An 8,563-nucleotide genomic window follows, 5' to 3' on the forward strand; every position below is an offset into this window, starting at 1 on the left:
GCCCCCTACTACATTTTGACTTATAATCTGTTACTGGTCCAGTTAACAGAGCTGCTCAATGTCTGAATTATGTTAGTCCCTTCATTTCAGATGTCCAGATCACTTTGAGTCAAACTCTTTTCCAGTTAACCTTCTGCCTGATACTCTGATACCCTTATACCTAATATGATGTCATATCGGTAAATACATATTACCTTAGTTTTTTCAAACTCAGAAAGAACTTCTTTACTCCTAACAAGGAGGATTACGCAGGTACAGGCTATTTACAAATTAGGCAACGCCGGTACACAGAATGGATTCAGAGTCCATGCCCTTCATGCTTCCCATTGGCCAGAGGGCAAAGTGAGCCAACATGTCACCGAACCAATGATTGCCCTCTTGGAAGTAGGGTTAGTCGGGGCGTGTGGAAGAGCCTGGGTTTCTGGAATTCCACTTAATCATTTCCTGCCCTGTCAAAAGTCAACAAAATGTTAATCCAGAGGAGAGCTAGTTCATTATATTTGTTAGAGCTTTTCAACATGTATTTAACACATGTTATATATCAAGTATAGGGGGGACTTGGAGTTCAGAAACAAATAAGATGTTGTCTCTGGCCTTAAGGACCCTATTTTTTAATTAGGGAAGACAACAAAAAATTAAGCCAACAATTATGCTATGTTTGTAAAGAAGTATGCACAGTTTTATGGAAACACGGAGGAGGGAGGCCGACATCAGACCAGGGGTAGTGATAGGAAAGGTGTAGAGAAAATGATGCCTGAACTTAGTTTGGAAACACAAATAAGAGTGAGTTTTCACATAGAGAGAGAGGATATGTTCGAAACCTCTGTTATGTTGGTGTATTTTACCATAATCTTTAAACATCAGAAAAAATACAGACTTTTGAAAGATTGCAAATTGTTGGTATGGGGAATAGGAAGGAAGGGTGTTGGGGAAGAGAGGTGATCTGATGTGGGAATAGCAGGAGACATCAGGTCATGAGGGCCTTGTTGCCAGGGAGAGAAGTTCGAATTAACTAAGGAGAATGGAGAACCAATAAAGGATGGGAGCAGTGGAAGGGAGGGCGAGCGGGAGACGTGATACGGTTGATATTGAAGGACGATAGCACTGCTGCTGTGCACTGTGTGCGGTGGGAGGGCTTGAATCCCAGGCCGGGAGGCCGATCCCGGCAAGGATGAAGGAGAGCAGGACTGAGAGGCAGTGGCCGTGGTGGTGAAAGGCAAGGGGCAGCTGTGAGGCTCAGCAAGAAAGAGCACCGAGAGGGCTTAGAGGCTGAGTGAGTACCTTTGGGAATGGAGTGAGAAAGAAGAATTTAGAACGGCTCTTGACTTGGGCAACAGGTGGTGCCATTTCCTAAGAAGAGCTGAGATGGGGGAAGAGATGCTGCATTTTGATTCAACCAGGTTGCATTTGAGGTCCCTGAGGAATAGGCGAAAGGGGACGCATTCGAGTCAAGGCAGTAAGAAAATAATACATACGGCTAACATACACAGCACTCTACAGTGCATGCAAAACTGTTATTAAAAAGTGAGGCATGGCGAGCGCGGGCGATGCAAGGGGTGGGGCCCGAGGGGCCTTTGTCTGGGTAGGAAGAACAGCCCGTTTCTAACGAACATTGAAAACCCAACACTAGAGGTTGGGCTGGATTCGAAATGTAGAAGAAACCCCAGAAAGGCTGCATAGAGAGGAAAGCACATTCAAGAATATTTGTTCTGGCAAATTCCAGCTGAAAATAGTGGAGAAAGGCCATTTTGAACTGACTTCCAACTCTTGAAACCAACCGAAAGCAAAATAAAAGATCAAAAAATGAAACAGAAACTTTCATCTTCAATAAATAAGGAAAAAGTTATAAAACAAAACTATGAATAATGACTGTCAAATGAAGAGAATTTTGCCCTAAAATCTATGAGAATGCAGATGCTACACAACCCTCCACAGACTCTGGGAAAGTGATCAATTTACTTAAAATTAAGTGTCGTGTTCTTGAGCATGGATTGAATAATTACTATTTAAAGACAAAACGTGGTCGAAAAAACATAGGAGCATAACAATCACTATCCCTTAATGAACTATATTCTTTTTTTTTTTTTAGGGCCATTAGTTGGCAACTATTATTTCATCTTGTGAAGAGACACTTTTCTAAAGGTAAGTAATTACTTCAGTTTTCTTTTTTTTCCTGTTACATATAAAAAATATAGTAATTTTTAGTTTTAAAAGCATAAAGACTTAAATATAGTAATTTTTAGTTTTAAAAGCATAAAGAGTTTCCTGTAAAATTATTTATGTAGCTTTCTATCTGCAAATTGATTCATTTAACAAACATTAATTGAGCACCTAGTATGCGCTAAGTATTATTCTAAGCATTGAGGACAAAGCAGTGGGAAAAAAACCTTTATGCAACCTACATTTTAGTAGTGGATACAGACAAAAAAATGTACTATATAGTATTATACAGGAACTATGTAGTATAATATATAAGAATTACATAGTACACCTATAGGTAATAAGTATTATGAAGAATGGAGTAAATGATAAAGGGTAGCCAGGGACAGGTTTAGGTAAGGAGGTCATTGCCAACCACTCTAAGGTGGTGGTGTTTGATCATGGACTTAAATGATGTAGAGACAAAAAAATCATGTAAAGATCTAGGAGAAGACCATTCCAGGCAAGGAAAATAGCAAATGCAAAGACCCTGGGGCAGAAATAAGCTTGGTATGTTCAATGAATAGAAAGGACTTTGTGACTGTTGCTTACTGGGCCTTTATGTCATTGTAACAATTTTTTAAAAAATGTTACTCTGTGGTAGGAAGTCACTGAAATGTTTGAGTGAGAAAATAATTTGATTTAATGTTTTTAAAAACCCATGGCAACTGGGTAGGGAATAAACTAGCAGGACAAAAAAAAAAAATGGAAATAAGGAATATTCGAGGAGGCTGTTGTCCTCATCCAAGCAAGAAATTTATAGTGACTGGACTGGGATGAGAGAGGTCAAGGTGAGAGAAGTAGTCAGTTTCTAGGTGTATTTCCAAACAGACTGAGTATAGCTTGCTGATTTGGGGAGTGAGATAAAGAGGTGTGTTGTGGATGAGTCCTAGGTTCTGGCATAAGACATTGAGTCATTCATGGTAACATCTGCCAACGTGGGTATTGATAGTCACCAACTGATAACAGTGTTTATTCCTAGCTGACGAGGAATTTTTATCCTTGTATTTTTCTTGTCAATTGTATCTTGTAAGTTGTCTGCATTTTTTATAACAAACATATTGCATTTTTACATAGCACAGAAAGTCATTTTTTAAAAAGAATGATTTTTTGGGTAGCCTTAAGAACGAGAAGCCAGACTGCAGGCTATTTTCACAATGTAACCAGGAATTTTGGTGTGGTGCAGAGATCCCGGCTTTGGAGTCAGAAAGCTAATTTGTTCTCCAGACTTGCCAAATATAAGTTATGTGATCTGAGAAATTCATTTACATTTTAGGGATTCTCATATATGTAAATGGGAGATAATGGTCTCAAGAGAGATTAAGGTAAAGATCGAATGAGATTATGTGGGTAAAAGCATTTAATCATTTAATCATCCACTCGCCCAACAAGCATTCATTGAAATTTACTACATGCCAGGTCCTACTCTAGTTGCTGGAGACACATCAGAAAATAAAAGAGATTAATTCTCTGCCTACGAGGTGCTTATATTCTCCTATGGAGAAAAGATAATAAACAGACAATTAAACATGCAATATGTTAGGTGGCAATAAGTGCTTTAGTAAAAGAGTAAGCAGGGCAAGGAGAAAAGGGAAGGCTGGGGACAGGACTGGATCCTCCTCATCCAGTTGACTCATTGTCACTTGGTGCCAATTGTGGACACAGTTTGTTTTCTGCAAGGCTCTGCTCTGGCTCCAGGGACTGGAGGGGTATTGGTGACATTATATATGGGAGCCTAGATTAGAAATCCTAATGTAAAGTAGGCAATTGGAAATACAGAGAAGTAGAAGCAAGAGATATAAGTTTGAGGGTCATCAGCTTACAGGGGGATTTGTGGGAGAGATCATCTGGGAGTAAGTGCCGGTGAGAGAAGACATTCAAGGTCAGAACAGCAGACTCCATCGGGGTCAGGGTAGGAAGGAGGAACCAACGAGCTCTTCCCTCTCAAAAACTATCCCCACACTCCCTACTCATTCCTCCACCTCTTTCATAGGGTTTACATCTCATTCAGATCCCAGATCTCAATTCATACGCTACTTCCTTCATTTAAAAAAAATTTTTACTCAGCATATTGTACTGAAATTAAGTGGTGAACAGTAAGATAAATTAGTCTTCGTCTTCACTGAGTTTATCTTCTACTGATGTTGTGAGATTCTCAAACAGAGAGACAAGACACCGAGGCTATAAGCAGGAAGCAGCGTTTATTGATGCCGGCACCGGCTCGGCTGATTCTTATCCAAAGGCTGAGCCCCGATTGTAACATGGCGGGCAGTTTTATACCATCTTGTACTTCTTTCCTGCACATATAGATATTTTATATAAGGAAGGGGAACATGGATTGGTTGCCAAGCTATGAGAAAACTGACATCAGCCGGGAGTCCTGGGAAAGGGGGGTGGGGCAGTCAGGAAATGGCCAGGCTGCCACACGGAGAGAGACAGTCAATAAACAAATACACGAGAAGAGAAACAAACAAGATAATTACAGACCAATAAGTCAAATACTCTGAAATAAACAGGAGCTAAGAGCAAGCATAACCAGGGGAGATCTCTTCAGATGAGATGATCAGAAGGTCTCCGTGTGTAGTTGACCATTGTGCTAAAATCAGAAGTATAAGATGAGCTAGCAGGAGAACATTCCAGGGGAAGAGAATTGGAAAGGGCTTGGTCTGTCCTGGGGACAGACTTTTTTTACTTACTTTCCACGCTGGGTCAGTTTCTCTTTGTCTTACACTCTCATGACACTTAAAATCTAATCTCTCCGAGAGATTAGATTTGAATTGAACTGGACTCTTAATTCAGCCAACTAATATTTATTAATCAGGCTTAAATTACATTGAGATTGCTCTGCAGAAGCTCAGTTACTGCTGGAGGATAAAAAGAAATTTTAAAATTAAGATAACTGGAGTATGGGTTTGGAAGGTTGGTTCATTTGCCCAAAGGAAGAATGTGTGCGCGCTCTCTCTCTCTGTCTCTCTCTCTGTCTCTCTAGTTGTGTGGATCAATACGATAATATATGTAAAGCCTTTTGCATCTCTTTCTGTCTCTCTCTCTGTCTCTCTCTCTGTCTCTCTCTCTCTCCACTTTCCTCTTTCATCTACGATCTAGGGAGAGGTGACAGAAGGAAAGAGGATGATCTCTCCCCACCGCACTACTTGAGTTAAGTGTCCTTCTACCTCCTCCCAACCCTTTGCAAGTTTTAATGTGCTCCTCACATTTCTCTGGTGGGTTCTTCCTCCTGCTCCATACCTGTATTCATAGGAATTAGTTGAGTAGGATGGTGGGCTCACTGTACCAGAGGGAGTAGATTCCAGGCTCTCCTCTACCACTTCTTAGTTATATGCCTCTGGGCAAATCCCTCCTCTAATATGGAATTACATTATTCTCCTTTCCTGGCTGTTGTGGCAATAAATAACCGTAACTAGTTGATACCCTGTGAAGCAATGTGGAATTGTAAAGTATTATTCATGTTTGCCTAAGGCAGAGTAGAGACTTGGTGGTCCAGGCAGGGGCAACTTTGAAGACAGAGAATCCAGAAAGAAGGAAGTGCCTAAAATTAGGGAGAGAAGAAGAAAAAGAGAGAAGCCTGAGATGTCTTTTGGCCTGGCCTGTGATCATGTGCAGGGCTGGCTTCCCAGGATTTGTCAAGAGCCTGGAAGGATGTCAGACAAGTAAGCTTTCTACTCCCGCCTCCCCCCAAGAGCCCCAGCTCTACCCAAGACATAAAGTATTGAAGAAGGTATTGGTTTCCTATTGCTGTAATTAAAAATGACCACGGATATAGTGGCTTCAAACAACTCAAATTGATTAACTTATAGTTCTGGAGATAAGAAGTCTGAAATGGGTCCCACTGGACTGAACTCAGGGTTTTGGCAGGGCTGCATTCTTTTCTGGAAGCTCTGGGAGAGAGTGTGTTTCCTTGCCTTTTGCAATTTTTAGAAGCTGCCTACCCTTGGTCCCCTTCTTCCATCTTCAAAGCCAGCAATGGCTGGTCACATCTCGTCACTCTGATTCTGGCCCTCTGTCTCCCTCTTTCAGCTGTAATTACACTGAGCCCACCTGGGTCATCCCTCCATCTCAAGATCTGCTCTTTAGCAATCTTAATTCCAAATGCAAACTTCATTCTCCCTTGCCATGTGGCATCCCATATTCATGGGGTCTAGGGAGTAGGATGTGGGCAGCTCTCGGGGACCATTATTACACCTACCACAGGGTGGGACCGGACTCTCTGATCTAGTTCAGCTCGCACATATTCTCCAGCAAGCCCAGCCCTCCCTGACCTTCCCAAACTAAGTTAGGAGAGACTGCTTGGTGGTCCCATGTGGTTATATCCATCACTCTTCCCCCAGTGTTGTGCTTGTTCACCCATCAGTAACTTTGAGAATAGAAACTGTCTTTTTCACTATTGATTGTCTCTTCACGATAATGTAAGCACCACATGGGCAGGGGTCTTTGTTGATTTTATTATTGACGGAAAATAATATAAGTAAAGACTTTAGCTTTTAGTAGTAAAGGATGTGTGTGTGTGTGTGTGTGTATGTGTGTGTGTGTGTGTGTATCTATATATATTTGCCGAATGAAGGAATTAGATCCACAACACCTTGCATGGTCTCTAGTACAGAGTAGATGCTTAATGCTGCTGCTGTAGCTACTATTAATACTGCTAATAGTATTTATTGAACCCTTGAGTATGTGCCAGGCACTATGCAAAAGGCTTTACATATATTATCTTATTGATCTACACAACTCATGAGGAAAGAGCTATTTTTTTTTTCCATCCTATACAGAAGGAAACTGAGATTTAGAGAAGTTAATTAATTCACCCTAAGTCAGAAGTCCTAAGAGGGAGTTGAACTTGTATTTAAAAGCACATCCCTCTGCATTATGCTAAGTGAAATACATTAGATGGAGAAAGACAAATACTGTATAATCTCACTTACATGTGGAATTAAAAAAGTCAAACTCATAGAAGCAGAGTAGACTGCTGTTTGGGGGAAACAAGATGTTGGTCAGAAAGTACAAACTCCAAGCCATAAGATGAGTAATTGCTGAGGCTCTAATATACAGCATGGTGACTATAGTTAACAATACTGTGTTATATACTTGAAAGTTGCTAAGAAAGTGCATCTTAAATGTTCTCACCACACACACACACACCACTACGTGAGGGGATGGAGGTGTTAACTAACCCTATTGTGGTGATCATTTTACAACATACACATGTTTCAAATCATCACTTTGTACACCTTAAATGTACAAAATATGTCAGTTATATCTCAATGAAGCTAGAAAAAAAATTTTTTAAATATCATATCTCTCTGACACTCGAGCTCCATCTAGTTCTAGTTGCATTGAGAGGTATTGTATGCCTTCTGGCTTCAGGGCACATGCTCTGGTGCCCTCTGCAGAATTCCAGGAAAAGAGTGCCAACCTCAGCCCTGATAGACAGGGTATTCCCTATTTACAACAACCCAAAGTTCAAACAGGCAGGGAGGGTGCATCTCTCTCCTAGAGAATGGGAGTTATCTATTAAGTATGAGCGAGGTCCCCAGAAAAATTACAGGCACATTTGCCAGAGAAATGGGAAATCTTCTGCAGAGGAACAATTTGGGGTTCTCTGGGGGCCACTAAGCCAAGCCTCCTACAATGATGGTAGATGTTGTCCTAGATCGAGGATTTAATGTGAGACAGCGTTAGTAATCCTTTCTCAGCCTTCTCTCTTGATCCCTGCCTTCACCAACTGGGGTGTCAGGATCTCATCAGAAAATTAGATTTTAGCAGTGGTTTTCAGGCAGCAGCCCTGTGGTACTGCCCATTTGGTACTTATCTTGAGCCAACCCTCTGGACCATCTGTGGGACGGACTGGCCTGGCTATAAAGTGTTCACCCAATGTATCCAAGAGAGCATAGCTGTCTTTACTGTCAGGTTATAGAAACACAGGATTTCCTTGGGAAAGTTTGCTGAAGACAGAGCAGCATGATGCAAAAGGAAAAGTCAATAACGGGTTTGTTCGGTTGTTCAACAGTTGTGCACCTATGCCAGGCTCTGTGCTGGAGGCTGGTGATCATCCTGGAGGGTAGGAACAGTGTATCAGCAGGGCTGCACAATCTCCTACCACCTACCACCTAGCACAGTGGCTAAGTGTGTAATAGACAAAGCAATAAGAATGGGAGAAACAAAGATGGATGATAGCAGTGATTGCAAAAGGACGTGAAGAAGATCCAGGATTTGGATCTGGGTTAAGCTACAAGGGGAAACAGCAGAAACAATAGCAGGACGGCAGGGGATGAGGGCACGCTCAGAAGACTAGGTGGTGCGGCCGGGCTGCACTAGAGTGAGGCGTTTGGATTTTATACCATAGTGCATG

The sequence above is a fragment of the Pteropus alecto genome, unplaced genomic scaffold (assembly GCF_000325575.1).
Source record: "Pteropus alecto unplaced genomic scaffold, ASM32557v1 scaffold88, whole genome shotgun sequence".
NCBI classification, from domain to species: domain Eukaryota; kingdom Metazoa; phylum Chordata; class Mammalia; order Chiroptera; family Pteropodidae; genus Pteropus; species Pteropus alecto.